General features: G+C 51.4%; 1 pseudogene; it reads left to right on the top strand.

Annotated features, from left to right (window-relative positions):
• The first annotated feature begins 3,416 nt into the window (after window positions 1–3,416).
• LOC138847469 (coiled-coil domain-containing protein 85C-like) lies at window positions 3,417–13,387 on the top strand (annotated as a pseudogene).
• The last annotated feature ends 1,835 nt before the right edge of the window (window positions 13,388–15,222 follow it).

The raw sequence follows: 15,222 nt of genomic DNA on the forward strand, positions 1-15,222 counted from the left end.
AGGCTGCTCCACATTCCATCCTGCTCCCTGCTACTGCACCCGGGAAGGCAACAGAGGACGGCCCAAGTACTTGGGCCCCTGGCACCCACGTGGGAGGCCTAGATGGAGTTCCAGGCTCCTGGCTTTGGCCTGGCTTCAGGCTGTTGGGGCGGCCATTTAGGCATTGAACTAGCAGATCAAAGATCTCTCTCTGTCTCTAACTTTGCCTTTCAAAAAAAATGAGCTATGCACATAATAAGTCCTGGATAACTGTTTCTGAGTGGCTAAAGTAAGATTAACTTAATATGTGTGGAAGTTACTTGTTTAGTTTAAGGATTTATGACATAAAGAGATTGCCTGCTTCAGTGTAGACAGGGATGGGCACAGTGGCATAGTTGGTAAAACTGCCACCTACAGTGCCAGCATCCCATACAGCGGCCAGTTCCAGTCCTGGGTGCTCCACCTCCAATCCAGCTCCCTGCTAATGACCTGAGAAAGCAGCAGAAGATGGCCCAAGGACCTGGGCCCCTGCACCCACATGGGAGACCTAGAAGAGGCTCCTGGCTCCTGGCTTCAGCCTAGCCCAGCCTCAGAAGTTGTAGCCATCTGGGAAATGAACGAGCAGATGGAAGATTCTCTCTCTCTCTCTCTCTCTCTCTCTCTCTCTCTAACTCAGCCTTTCAAATAAATACAATAAGTCAAAGAGAGAGAGAAAGAGAGAGAGAGAGAGAGAGAGAGAGAGAGAGAGAGAAATATTGCAGACACCTCTGGTGGTGGCAGAGTTTGCTTTTTCTACCGCAAAACAGTTTTATCAACCAGCTGTCCTCCTTAGGAGATCCAGGAGAGTCCCAGCATTGTCTTCTGGCCCTAGCAGGTCTGGGAGTCAGAGCTGGGGCCCCTGAATAGAGAACAATTGAACACATTGGAAGGACCATGGCATGGCCATGTAACTTCCCCCTTGGAAGAAGCGAGGTGAGTATTTGGATTTGCCATTCCTGATTGATCTACACACTCAGTAAACTGTTTCCCTCCCAGGCTTTGCCAGAAACCATGGCACTGGCTAATTATTTGGAGAAAGACTTAAAGCAGTTTTGTCCTTAAGGGATGTCGAGGAAGAGACATGGCCATGCAGTCTTGTAGCTGGAAGAGATTGTATCTCCAGCTCTGCAGCCAGGGCCTTGCTCAACTCAGGGGCATGGGTTCTGTCCTTCAAATGAAAGAAGGGAGGTGTGGATTTGCTAAATGAAGGCCATCTCCTTAAGAGACCTGTGTCTTTGGAGCAGTTTAGTCTCTTGTATTCCACTGGGATTTATTATTATTATTGTTGTTATTGTTATTATTATTGTATTTTAGGCTGTGCTGTCCCACAGACATGCGACAATAGGAGACTTCTTCCTGGCTAGCTGAAATCTCACGTGGTTCCCGGTGAGCAAGCCTCACATGTGGCATTCCACTCTGGGGGCCACAACTTAGCTGTTTATTACTTTAATTTACATGTTTTTACTTAGAATAATTTTAAGTTGTTAAATCTGAAATGCCATTTAATCAGTAGTTCCCATAACTCTTTTTGTTAAAGATTTTATTTATTTATTTGAGAGGTAGAGATACAGAGAGAGAGGGAGAGACAGAGAGAGAGAGAGAGAGAGAGAGAGAGAGAGAGAGAGAGAGAGATCTTGCATCTGCTGGTTCACTCCTCAAATGGCCACAATGGCCAGAACTGGGCTCATCCAAAGCCAGGAGCCAGGAGCTTCTTCCAGGTCTCCCACAAGTATGCAGGGGCCCAAGGACTTGGGCCATCTTCCACTGATCTCTCAGGCCATAAGCAGAGTGCTGGATTGGAAGAGGAGCAGTCAGAACAAGAACCAGTGCCCATATGGGATGCTGGCGCCACACGTGGAGACTTAGCCTACTATGCCACAGTGCCAGCCCTTCCCTTCACTCAAGTTTCTTAATTAAATATTTCCATTCGTCAACTCAGTTTAGTTCAATAACCATTTATTAGGTACCCAGTAAGTATAAGGTGCTGTTCTAAGTTTCAAGACACAGAAAAAAATAGATAACTCCACCCTCTGGAATGGGAGTTAGGTGCATATTGGTCTAATCAGAATACATTAATCATCCTGCAGTCCTACAGGTTCATCAAGAAGCTGGAACACACCTGGAAGGCGCTGTCCACGACGGGGACACCGTCTCCGTGCACCACCCCAGCGTCTATGCCGAGCGCTTCTTCAAGTTCATGAGCAACACGGTCTTCCGGAAGAACTCCCTCAAGTCCTCGCCGTCCAAGAAGGGGTGCAGCACATTGCTGGCCGTGAAGCCCCTGGGGCCCACGGCCGCCGCCTCGGCCAGCCAGATCCCCAGCGAGCGGGAGGACACGCAGTAAGACCTGCGGGGGCCCACAGCTACCCCACGCTGGAGGTCGAAGGCCGGCCCGACCTCCTGCCCTGAACGCCGACTGGAAGAAGCCACGACGGCCTCCATCGCCACGACCCTGTCGTCCACCTCGCTGTCCATCTCGGAGCAGTCCCCGTCGGAGACATCGGAGCAACCGCGCGGTACAGGCGGCGCACGCAGTCCTCGGGGCACGACGGCCAGCCCCAGGAGGACCCGCAGCAGGTCACCGTGCAGGTGGAACCCGCGTGCAGCGTGGAGATCATCGTCCCCAAGGAGGCGGCCGCGGGGGTGGAGGCCGCCTCGGAGCCCGCCAGCCAGGCCTCGGACGAGGAGGACACGCCAGCCGCTGACATCTACTTTTAACTTCTATGCACTCCCAGACCTGGAGCCCAGCGCCCGCCGCCGCCCGGAGGCGCTGCCCGGCCCCTGGACGGACGCGGACGGCCGAGCCCCCAGCGCCCACCACCGCTGAGCGCCGACCCGCGTACCACTACTCTGGGTCCTCGCGGAGCGCACGGAGATCACACTGCTGGCCCGCCCCCGCCCCATCAGCACCAGCCCGCCTGGGCCAGGTCCCCGGGGGCGGGGGCGGGGGCAGGGGGACCACAGGGACCAGGGAGGCCGCGTCCGCAGCCTGGCGTCGTCCAGACCCTCCGTCCAGGGACGCCCCTAGCGGGAGACGCCTAGACCCTCTGGGGACCTTGTCAGAGGCTACAGAGCGAGGCCGGTGGGGCGGGGCCTGCCGCCGGGGGCGGGGCCTCCCCAGAGGGGCGTGGTCCGCCGTCTAGGGGCGGTCCCGTCGTCTAGAGGCGGGGCTTCTCTGTCGGGGGCGGCTGAGCCCGGCTCCTAGTAGGCAACCCGAAGACCCCACTCCCAGATCTGCAAACTCCTTGGTGACACCCCCCGCTCGCTCCTCCCCGTGGCTGCTAGCACGAGCGGTGGGCGGCGCCCGCACTCCTGTGCTGTACAACCTGGGCGAGCTGGGAACTCCCCGCGCCCCGCGCACCTGGCTCAGTGCAATATCCCGTCCCCGGGACCCTGCCATGGTAGTGTCGCCGCAGCCCCTCACCCCCGCCCGCCCCGGCCCCTCTGCTGGTTCAAGTGCATCGCCCGCGCCCACCCGTCCCAAACCGAAGACCTCCTGCGTCCTGCGCATCCTCAGCCCCCGCGGTCTGGGGAGCGACAATGCAGAGCGCGGCTTCCCGCGGCCGCCCCCTCCCCAGCCCTCTTTTTACACTGAGATGTAATAAATTGGGTATCACCGTCAAAAAAAAAAAAAAAGCCTAAGGGCCTTTGCTCTTTTTTTTTCAAAGTCAAGAACTTTTTTGTTAAAGAGTAGTTTATTTATTTATTCCAAAGGCTGAGTTACACAGAGAGTCTTCCATCCACTGGTTCACTCCCCAAATGGCTGCAACAGCCAGGGCTGGGCCAGGCCAAAGATAGGAGGCAGGAGCTTCTTCCAGGTCTCCCACGCTATTGCAGGGGCCCAAGGTCTTCGGCCATCTTCCACTGCTTTCCCAGGCTATAGCAGAGAGCTGGATCAGAAGTGGAGAAGTGGAGCAGCCAGGACACAAACCAGCACCCATATGGGATGTAGGCAGTGGCTTACCTGGCTTTAGCACATCATTATCCCCTGAATGGTGACTTTTTAACTGGCATTTTCATTTAATAATATATGGAGACTGTCTTTCCAGACCTATATAAACATAGATAGACACGGGTATTTTATACTTATATGCATAGTATTAAATTATGTGGACATTCCACTATTTATGAACTTATTAGGCAATTTAGATCATATGTAATTTTGTTCTATGACAAATATAGCAAGCATTCTTTTTTTATTTATTTATTTTGAGAGTCATAGTTACAGAAAGAAGGGAAGACACAGAGAGAGAAATCTTTAATCTGCTGGTTCATTCCCCAGATGGCTGCAATGCCCAGGGCCTGAAGCCAAGAGCCTGGAGTTTCTTCCAGGTTTACCATGAGGTCACAGGGGACAAACACTTGGGCCAGCTCCCACTGCTTTCCCAGGTGCATTAACAGGGAGCTTGATGGAAAATGGAGCAGCTGGGACATGAATCGGAACCCATATAGGATGCCAGTGTCACTTTCCCGGGATACCACCACACTGGCTCCTAACAGACATTCTTGATAGTATAAATAACTACCATTTTTCACTTATTAATATGCCTCCTCTAAGGCTTTTGCTTTGTTTGTTGCCTTATATTTTCCCCCGCTAAGGTGTTTGATATATGCATATTCTGAACTATGTCTAATTTGTGCATTTTACCTTGGATAGTTACTTTTTATTTTTTTTTTTTTTTTTTTTTTTTTTTTAATTTTTTATTTATTTTTTATTTTTTTTTTAACTTTTATATAATGAATATAAATTTCCAAAGTACGATTTATGGATTACAATGGCTTCCCCCCCATACCGTCCCTCCCACCCACAACCCTCCCCTTTCCCACTCCCTCTCCCCTTCCATTCACATCAAGATTCATTTTCGATTATCTTAATATACAGAAGATCAGCTTAGTATACATTAAGTAAGGCTTTCAACAGTTTGCTCCCACACAGAAACATAAAGTGAAAAATAATAGATGATTTTTTTTAATGATGATGAAATCAGATCAGACCTATTGTCATGTTTAATCCCAGTGAGAGTCAAGTTGGGAGTTGATAGTTTCTTTTCTTTTCTTTTCTTTTCTTTTTTTTTTTTTTTTTTTTTTTTTTTTTTTTTTTTTTTTTTTTTTTAACAGAGGATCAGTTTAGTATGCATTAAGTAAAGATTTCAACAGTTTGCACCCCCATAGAAACACAAAGTGAAATATATTATTTGAGTACTCATTATAGCATTAAATCTCAATGCACAGCACATTAAGGACAGAGATCCTACATGAGGAGTAAGTGCACAGTGACTCCTGTTGTTGACTTTACCAATTGACACTCCTGTCTATGGCATCAGTAATCTCCCTATGCTCCAGTCATGAGTTTCCAAGGCTATGGAAGCCCCTTGAGTTCTCCGACTCTTATCTTGTTTAGACAAGGTCATAGTCAAAGTGGAGGTTCTCTCCTCCCTTCAGAGAAAGGTACCTCCTTCTTTGAAGACCTGTTCTTTCCACTGAGATCTCACTCACAGAGATCTTTTGCCAGAGTGTCTTGGCTTTCCATGCCTGAAATACTCTCATGGGCTTTTCAGCCAGATCCGAGTGCCTTTAGGGCTGATTCTGAGGCCAGCGTGCTATTTAGGGCATCTGCCATTCTATGAGTCTGCTGAGTATCTCACTTCCCATGTTGGATCACTCTCCCCTTTATTTATTCTATCGGATAGTGTTAGCAGGTACTAGACTTGCTTATGTGCTCCCTTTGACTCTTAGTCCTTTCATTATGATCAATTGCGAACTGAAATTGATCACTTGGACTAGTGAGATGGCATTGGTACATGCCACCTTGATGGGATTAAATTGGAATCCCCTGGTATGTTTCTAACTCTACCATTTGGGGCAAGTCAGCTTGAGCATGTCCCAAATTATATATCTCTTCCCTCTCTTATTCCCACTCTTATGTTTAACAGGGATCACAATTCAGTTAAATTTCAACACTTAAGAATAACTGTGTATTAATTACAGAATTAAATCAGTCATATTAAGTAGAACAGACAAAAAAACTACTAAGAGGGATAATGTATTAAGTTGTTCATTAACAGTCAGGGCTACGCTGATCAAGTCACCGTTTCCCATAGTGTCCCTTTCACTTCAACAAGTTTCCTTTTTGGTGTTCAGTCAGTTGTCACCGATCAGGGAGAACATATGGTATTTGTCCCTTTGGGACTGGCTTATTTCACTCAGCATGATGTGTTCCAGATTCCTCCATTTTGTTGCAAATGACTGGATTTCGTTGTTTCTTACTGCAGTATAGTATTCTAAAGAGTACATATCCCATAATTTCTTTATCCAGTCTACCGTTGATGGGCATTTAGGTTGGTTCCAGGTCTTAGCTATTGTGAATTGTGCTGCAATAAACATTAGGCTGCAGACCGCTTTTTTGTTTGCCAATTTAAATTCCTTTGGGTAAATTCCAAGGAGTGGGATGGCTGGGTCGAACGGTAGGGTTATCTTCAGGTTTCTGAGGAATCTCCAGACTGATTTCCATAGTGGCTTGACCAGTTTGCATTCCCACCAACAGTGGGTTAGTGTCCCTTTTTCCCCACATCCTCGCCAGCATCTGTTGTTGGTAGATTTCTGAATGTGAGCCATTCTAACCGGGGTGAGGTGGAACCTCATTGTGGTTTTGATTTGCATTTCTCTGATTGCTAATGACCTTGAACATTTTTTCATGTGCCTGTTGGCCATTTGGATTTCCTCTTTTGAAAAATGTCTATTGAGGTCCTTGGCCCATCTCTTAATTGGGTTGTTGGTTTTGTTTTTGTGGAGTTTCTTGATCTCTTTGTAGATTCTGGTTATTAACCCTTTATCTGTTGCATAGTTTGCAAATATTTTTTCCCATTCTGACGGTTGTCTCTTCACTCTCCTGACTGTTTCTTTTGCAGTACAGAAACTTCTCAATTTGATGCAATCCCAATAGTTAATTTTGGCTTTGACTGCCTGTGCCTCCCGGGTCTTTTCCAGAAACTCTTTGCCTGTGCCAATATCTTGAAGGGTTTCTCCAATGTTCTCTAGTAACTTGATGGTGTCAGGTCGTAGATTTAGGTCTTTAATCCATGTTGAGTGGATTTTTGTGTAAGGTGTAAGGTAGGGGTCTTGCTTCATGATTCTGCACGTGGAAATCCAATTTTCCCAGCACCATTTATTGAATAGACTGTCCTTGCTCAAGGAATTAGTTTTAGATCCTTGATCAAATATAAGTTGGCTGTAGATGTTTGGGTTGATTTCTGGTATTTCAATTCTGTTCCATTGGTCTATCCTTCTGTTTCTGTACCAGTACCATGCTGTTTTGATTACAACTGCCCTGTAGTATGTCCTGAAATCTGGTATTGTGATGCCTCCGGCTTTGTTTTTGTTGTACAAGATTGCTTTAGCTATTCGAGGTCTCTTGTGCCTCCATATAAATTTCAGCACCAATTTTTCCAGATCTGAGAAGAAGGTCTTCGGTATCTTGATTGGTATTGCATTGAATCTATAAATTGCTTTTGGGAGAATGGACATTTTGATGATATTGATTCTTCCAATCCATGAGCATGGAAGATTTTTCCATTTCTTGGTATCCTCTTCTATTTCTTTCTTTAAGGTTTTGTAATTTTCATCGTAGAGATCTTTAACGTCCTTGGTTAAGTTTATTCCAAGGTATTTGATTGTTTTTGTAGCTATTGTGAATGGGATTGATCTTAGAAGTTCTTCCTCAGCCATGGCATTGTCTGTGTATACAAAGGCTGTTGATTTTTGTGCATTGATTTTATACCCTGCTACTTTGCCAAACTCTTCTATGAGTTCCAATAGTCTCTTGGTAGAGTTCTTTGGGTCCCCTAAATAAAGAATCATGTCATCTGCAAAGAGGGATAGTTTGAGTTCTTCCTTCCCAATTTGTATCCCTTTAATTTCTTTTTCTTGCCTAATAGCTCTGGCTAGAACCTCCAGAACTATATTGAATAGCAGTGGTGAGAGTGGACATCCCTGTCTGGTCCCAGATCTCAGTGGAAATGCTTCCAACTTTTCCCCATTCAATAGGATGTTGGCTGTGGGTTTTTCATAGATTGCTTTGATTGTATTGAGGAATGTTCCTTCCAAACCCAGTTTGCTTAGAGTTTTCATCATGAACGGGTGTTGTATTTTATCAAATGCTTTCTCGGCATCTATTGAGAGAATCATATGGTTTTTCTTCTGCAGTCTGTTAATGTGGTGTATCACATTGATTGTCTTGCGCACATTAAACCATCCCTGCATACCAGGGATGAATCCCACTTGGTCTGGGTGGATGATCTTTCTGATGTGTTGTTGCATTCTATTGGCGAGAATTTTATTGAGGATTTTTGCATCTATGTTCATCAGGGATATTGGTCTGTAATTCTCTTTCAGTGCTGCATCTTTTCCCGGCTTAGGAATTAAGGTGATGCTGGCTTCATAGAAAGAATTTGGGAGGATTCCCTCTTCTTCAATTGTTCTGAATAGTTTGAGAAGAATTGGAGTTAGTTCTTCTTTAAATGTCTGGTAGAATTCAGCAGTGAATCCATCTGGTCCTGGGCTTTTCTTTGTTGGGAGGGCCTTTATGACTGTTTCAATTTCTGTCTCAGTTATGGGTCTGTTTAGGTTTTCGATGTCTTCCTGGTTCAATTTAGGTAGGTTGCATGTGTCCAGGAATCTATCCATTTCTGATAGGTTTCCCTGTTTGCTGGCATACAAGTCCTTGTAGTAATTTCTGATGATTCTTTTTATTTCTGTGGTGTCTGTTGTTACATTTCCTTTTTCATCTCTGATTTTATTGATTTGGGTCTTTTCTCTTCTTTTTTTAGTTAGTTGGGCCAATGGGGTGTCAATTTTGTTTATTTTTTCAAAAATAGTTACTTTTTAAAAAAAATTCCTTTGTTGTGGCCAGTGCTGTGGCATAGCCAGTAAAGCTGCCACCTACAGGGCCAGCATCCCATAGGGGCACCAGTTTGAGTCCCAGCTGCTCCACTTCTGATCCAGCTCTCTGCTGTGGCCTGGGAAAGCAGTAGAAGATGGCGCAGGTCCTTGGGACCCTGCACCAGCATTGGACATCCAGAGGAGGCTCTTGGCTCCTGGCTTCAGATCTGCACAGTTGTGGCCATTGCAGCCATCTGGGGAGTGAACCAGTGGTTGGAAGACCTCTCTCTCTCTCTCTCTCTGTCTGTCTCTCTCTCTGTCTCTCTCTCTGTCTGTCTCTCTCTGTCTGTCTCTGTCTCTGCCTCTTTGTAACTCTGCCTTTCAAATAAATAAATGAATCCTTTTTAGAAATTATTTTGTTTAATGCTTTTGTTCTTGCATAATACTTTATCTTGTATTAACGTTGTCAGTGCTATGTTCTTTTGTTTTCATTCACCTAAAAGGCTTTGTTGTTTGAAGCCTTTTTAAAATTTGCATTTTCATTTAAAAGGCAGAGGAACCGAGGGAGAGCTCCCATGCACGGATTCACTCCCCAGGCATCCACAACAGCTAGGGCTGGGCCAGGCCAGAACCAAAAGCCAGCAACTCAGTCCACATCTCTCACATGGGGGGTAGAAAACCAACGACCTAAACCATCATCTGCTGCCTCCCAAGGTGTGTGTTACCAGGAATCTGGATTGGAAGTGAAACCTGGGGGCTGGCACTGTGGCATAGTTGGTTAAAGCCCTGGCCTGCAGTGCCGGCATCCCATACCGGCGCCGATTCCAGTCCTGGCTGCTTCATTTCGGATCCAGCCCACAGCTGTGGCCTGGGAGAGCAGCAGAGGATGGCCCAAGTGCTTGGGCCCCTGCACCCACGTGGGAGACCTGGAAGAAACTCCTGGCTCCTGGTTTCAGATTGGCTCAGCTAATTGTGTGGCTCAGCAGTTGTGGCCATTTGGGGAATGAACCAGCGGACGGAAGACCTATCTGTCTTTCCCTCTCTCTGTCTGTAACTCCACCACTCAAATAAATAAATAAAAATCTTAAAAAAAAAAAGACACCTTGGGGCTGGCACTGTGGCATAGTGGGTAAAGCTGTCACCTGCAGTGCCAGTATCCCACATGGGTGCCGGTTCGAGTCCCGGCTGCTCCACTTTTGATCCAGGTCTCTGCTATGATCTGGGAAAGCCCCGGAAGATGGCCAAAGCCCTTGGGCTCCTGGCTTTGCATTAGCTCAGCTCTGGCTATTGTAGCCATCTGGCAAGTGAACCAGTGGATGGAAGACCTCTCTTTCTCCCTGGCTCTACCTCTCTCTGTAACTCTGTCTTTCAAATAAATAAAATAAATCTTAAAAATAAAAGTTCTTGCAGGGCTGGTGTCCAGCTCTAATATAAGAGGGGAGCATCCCAAGCAGCATCTTCATTGCTACACTAAATGCCTGCCCCTCAACCTTTCCTTTTTTTTTATTAAGATTTATTTTATTTATTTGAAAGACAGAGTTCCAGAGGGAGGTAGAGACAGAGAGAGGGGTCTTTCATCCACTGGTTCACTCCCCAGATGTCTGCAATGGCTGGAGCCGGGCCAATCCAAAGCCAGGAGCCAGGAGCTTCCTCCCAGTCTCCTACGTGGGTGCAGGGGTCCAAGGACTTGGGCCGTCCTCCACTGCTTTCCGAGGCCATAGCAGGGAGCTGGATCAGAAGTGGAGCAGCCAGGACTCAAACTGGCGCTCATATGGGATGCCGGCACTTCAGGCCAGGGCTTTAACCTGCTGTGCCACAGTACTGACTCCTCAACCTTTCTTAATAACTTAGTTTTACATGTGTCTCATATCAAAAGCATAATATTTATTTTTTGTGATTTTTTAAGGTTTTCTTTCTTTCTTTCTTTCTTTCTTTCTTTCTCATTTGAAAGGCAGAGTTTCAGAGATAGAAAAAGATCTTCCATCCACTGGTTCACTCCCCAGATGGCCACATCAGCCAGGGCTGGACCAGGCTGAAGCCAAGAGCCAGAAGGTCCATCTGGGTCTCCTACATGGGTGACAGGGGCCCAGGTATTTGGGCCATCTTCTGCTGCTTTCCCAGGCGCATCGTCAGGGAGCTGCATTATAAGTGGAACAGCAGGAACTCAAACCAGTGTTCATATGGAATGCTGGCGTTAACAGGCAGCAGCTTAATTCACTGCCACAACACCGGCCCCAAGAGTCGGGTTTGGATTTTTTGCTTGTTTTTGAAATATTTGTTTATCTATTTCAAAGGCAGAGTTACAGAGGGAGAGGGAGGGAGGGACACAGAGAGAGCTCTTCCATCCACTAGCTCACCCCCCCAAATGGCCACAATGGCTGGATCTGAGCCGGTCGGGAGCCAGGAGCCAGAAGCTTCTTCTGGATCTCCTACAAGGGTGCAGGGGCCCAGGCACTCAGGCCTAAGGGAGCGGGACCAGAAGTAGAGCTGCCAGGACTTGAACTGGCACCCACATGGGATACCAGCATTACAGGCAGCAGCCTCACCTGCTACGCCACAACACAGGTGCCAAGTTTTGGTTTTGAATGGAGTGGTTACTTCCACTCCATTCGAAAGTTATTATTGCCTTGGGAGGTATTCTGTTCCTTTTTAAATGCCTCTAGGAATTTCTTTTATTTTGAATGTGACGGTTGCTGGCTGTAAGAAAACAAATGTTACAGTTCAAGTACAGAACTTGAAATTTTCTCCCTACTTCATCTTTATAACCATGATTCTAGTCCCCAGAAGAATTTTGTTCTATATACTGCCAAATATCTGCATATCTACCCTGCATATCTAAATGTGTCCCAAGTATCATAGACGTGTAGAATTTTAATGAGATTATGTATTGTATATTATTATTTTAGTCACATAGTAGAGCTACCTTATTTTTGTATGCTACACTGTATTTCATCATATTCATGTTCCTTGTTTTAACTAGTGTCTTACAGATAATCAGGGGGGCTCGGGAGCGGGGCCGGGGGCGGGCTTCTCCCCAGCGTGGCGAGCCCGGCTCAGCGGCCGCTGACGCAGCAGCCGTCCCCGCTCCTGAGTCCCCAGGCGGGCTCCCCGGCGGCCCAGCGGGTGCTGCGTGAGGGCACGGGAGGTGGCGCGGAGCGGGCCACACGCGCCCCCAGCCGCCCACCGGCCCGCGCGTGGACCGGCCCATCGCAGCCGCGGCGCGGGGAGCGCCGGCCCGGCGAGCGCCGGCCCGGCGAGGGCGATGCCGCGGTGAGGGCCCCGCCATGGCGAAGCCCCGGCGGCGGCGGCGGCGGCGGCGGCGGCGGCGGCGGCGGCGGCGGCGGAGAAGGAGGAGGAGGAGGAGGAGGCGGAGGAGGCGGAGGAGGCGGAGGAGGAGCTGAGCCAGGTGCTGGACGAGGAGCTGCTGCCCTGGAGCAAGGAGGAGCTGGCGCCGCGGCCGAGGCGCACCGAGGGCGAGAGGGTGGGCCTCACGCTGGAGCGCGGCTGCCTGATGTGCGACGTGAACCGGCGGCTGCAGCAGCACCTGCTGGAGATCCGCGGCCTCCAGGACGTGAACCGGCGGCTGCAGGACGACGACCAGGAGCTGCGCCAGCTCTGCTGCTTCCTCGACGACGACCGGCAGAAGGGGCGCACGCCGGCGCCGTGTGGCACGAGGTGGCCCGCCCGCAGCAGAAGCTGCGCGAGCTCGAGGTGCGCCAGGAGGCCCTGCTGCGCGAGAACCTGGAGCGCAAGGAGCTGGTGCGGCTGCTGGGCGAGCAGCGGCGCAGGCTCCCGCAGCTCCATCGACAGCCAGGCCAGCCTGAGCGGGCCGCTGGCGGGCGGCGCGGCGGGCGCGGGGACCCACGACATGGGCGACGGGAGCAGCACCTGTGGTGCTGGCAGCGGCGGCAGCCCGGACCAGCACCGCCACCACCACGTCCCACCCGCGCTGCTGCCTCCCGGGCGCTCAAGGCCGGAGTCACGCGCCGGTCCCTGGACGGTCTCTCAGCGCCGCCTCATCACCGCAGCATCCCCAGTGGCTTGCACGATCCATCGTCCACCTACGTCAGGCAGCGGGAGTGCAAGGTGAAGCTGCTGGAGGGTGACAAGCTCCCGGCACCCGCGGGCCCCGGAGAGTTCCGGACACTGCGGAAAGGCTCCCCAGCTCGCCGCCCTGCCGCCGCCCTGCCAGGACGCCCTGCCGAATGGCCCGGCCTGCCCTGTGCCTGAGCTGCCCTCGCCTGCCTCCTCCGGCTACAGCTCTGCCGGACAGAAGCCCGAGGCTGTTGTGCATGCGATGAAGGTCCTGGAGGTGCACGAGAACCTGGACCGGCAGCTCCAGGACAGCTGCGAGGAGGACATGAGCGAGAAGGAGAAGGCCATCGGCCGCGAGATGTGCAACGTGGTCTGGAGGAAGCTGGGAGACGCCGCCAGCTCCAAGCCCTCCATCCAGCAGCACCTGGCTGGCAACCAGTTCAAGGGGCCCTTGTAGGGCTGCTCCTCCCTGGCCGTGAACTGGCACGCCTGGAGCCCAGACGCAGCCTTCCTACCTGGGGGCGCACTGTGCATAGCATGCGGCGTGCCTGGCCTGGCCAGCCTCCATCTCCCACCTCACTCACCAGCAAATCCCAAGACGAGAAGCTGCCGACCTGTCTGTCTCTGGGCCCCAAGCCCCAGCTACATTAGCAAGAGGCCCGAGGCTGCTGCTGCTGCTGCTGTGACGGCCCCTGGCTCCTGGGCCTTGCCCTCCACAGGGGCCCTCACCAAGCCTCCACCCCGTTGCCCGCACAGAGACCGACCCCACTGGAGCCTGGGTCCTGGCGCCCATGACACCACCTCCACCAAGCCTTCGCCTGCCCCGGCTCCCTGAGCACTGGGCTCCCTACGTCCTGGACAAGGAAACTCACCAAGTCTCTGGCTGGCCACAGGCTGTTCTGGGGTTCAGGCCCTTTCTCAGACCCCCTGCTGTGCCCAGCTGCCCTGCTGCTCACCCCCTGCCCCCAAGACAGCTGCCCTCTCTGTAACGTCCTGTGCCCTGTGCCCAGGGCTCGTCCCTTGCTGTGGTTTACACGATGGGCCCAGAGCCTGGGGCAGTCCCATGTAGTTTCTGAGCCGAGCCACGCGTTGTTCTCTCTGGAAAGTAGCACTGGGCCATGGCTGGGTCTGTGGTCAGCTGTGGCCTCCCCCAGGGACCCAGCCACACCCTGGGTCACTGTGAATAGAGCCGTGGGAGTGCAGGTTCTGGCTTTAATTTGCCGAGTGACCAGCAAGTCACTCAGCGTCTCTGGGCCCCTGAGGTCTCCATGGTTTCCTTCAGCCCTGCTCACGGTTCGAGCCCACACAGGTCTAGTGGGCTGGGTCGTGTTCACAGCCATGGAGCCGATGGAGAGGCTGCTGGGATGGGTCGGGCCCTAGCTGTGCCCTGCCACCTGGCGGCCTCGTCGCGGGTGCCATCACCTCCCCTCTGAGCCTCAGGGCTGCCGGCCACTGCCGAGGAGGCTCCGTGGGTCAGCTGTGAAAGGAAGGCAGGAACTGACACGTGAGGATGAGGCCCAGAGCGGGTGGTCATGTGGGCAGTGCGATGAGCTCCTGGGTCCTGGAGCCCTAGGACGGGACGGGCCACCTCGCCCACACTGTTTCAGCACCTTCCTCACTCTTCCACAGTACTGAGTAAGGTGCCCAGGGGCTGTGTGTGGCCGGCAGGTCCCATCTGGGTCCCTGTGAGGCCTGGGGATCCAAGGCACGGGGTTGTTCCCACCGTGTGTGCCTGCGGCACCGTTGGGTCCTAACTCAGTGGAAAGGCTCACGGCCCAGGGCGTGCTGAGTGGGCACTGAACAGGGGACGGGCCGTGTGTAGTTCCAGGGAGCCCTCTGAGCTTTTTCTGGAAGGAGCTTCTATCACCAGGGCTGTGCTCTTGAAGCTGGGTGAACACCTGCTGGTCATGGCACTGGGCGATTCCTGCCCAGGTGGGCTGCTGGGCTGGGAGCGCCAGAGGCACCTTCTGGGTCCTGGAATCCACAGAGCTGCAGAGCAGCCCGGGAGTGGGTGGGACCGCAGCTGCCCGGAGCAGAGTGTGTTGTGTGCGCATCAGGCAGCTGGGCCACCACTGAAATAAGCAGTAAGTAGACTCCTGGGATCGGTCAGTCCCCTGCAGGTGGGCCTTGAAGCGACCTTCCCTTCCAGAGGGGAGTGACCCTGCCCCTAAAGCTGTGTGGTGTCCAGGGACCCGCGGAGCACATCCTGAGAGCCCCCCTGTCCCTTCCTGCCCCTGCTGGCAGTCCCTGGTTTGGGAGGGTGGAACTGCCCATGGGACACATCTCAAATGG

This window comes from Oryctolagus cuniculus, chromosome 21 (genome assembly GCF_964237555.1).
Source record: "Oryctolagus cuniculus chromosome 21, mOryCun1.1, whole genome shotgun sequence".
Taxonomy (NCBI): Eukaryota; Metazoa; Chordata; class Mammalia; order Lagomorpha; family Leporidae; genus Oryctolagus; species Oryctolagus cuniculus.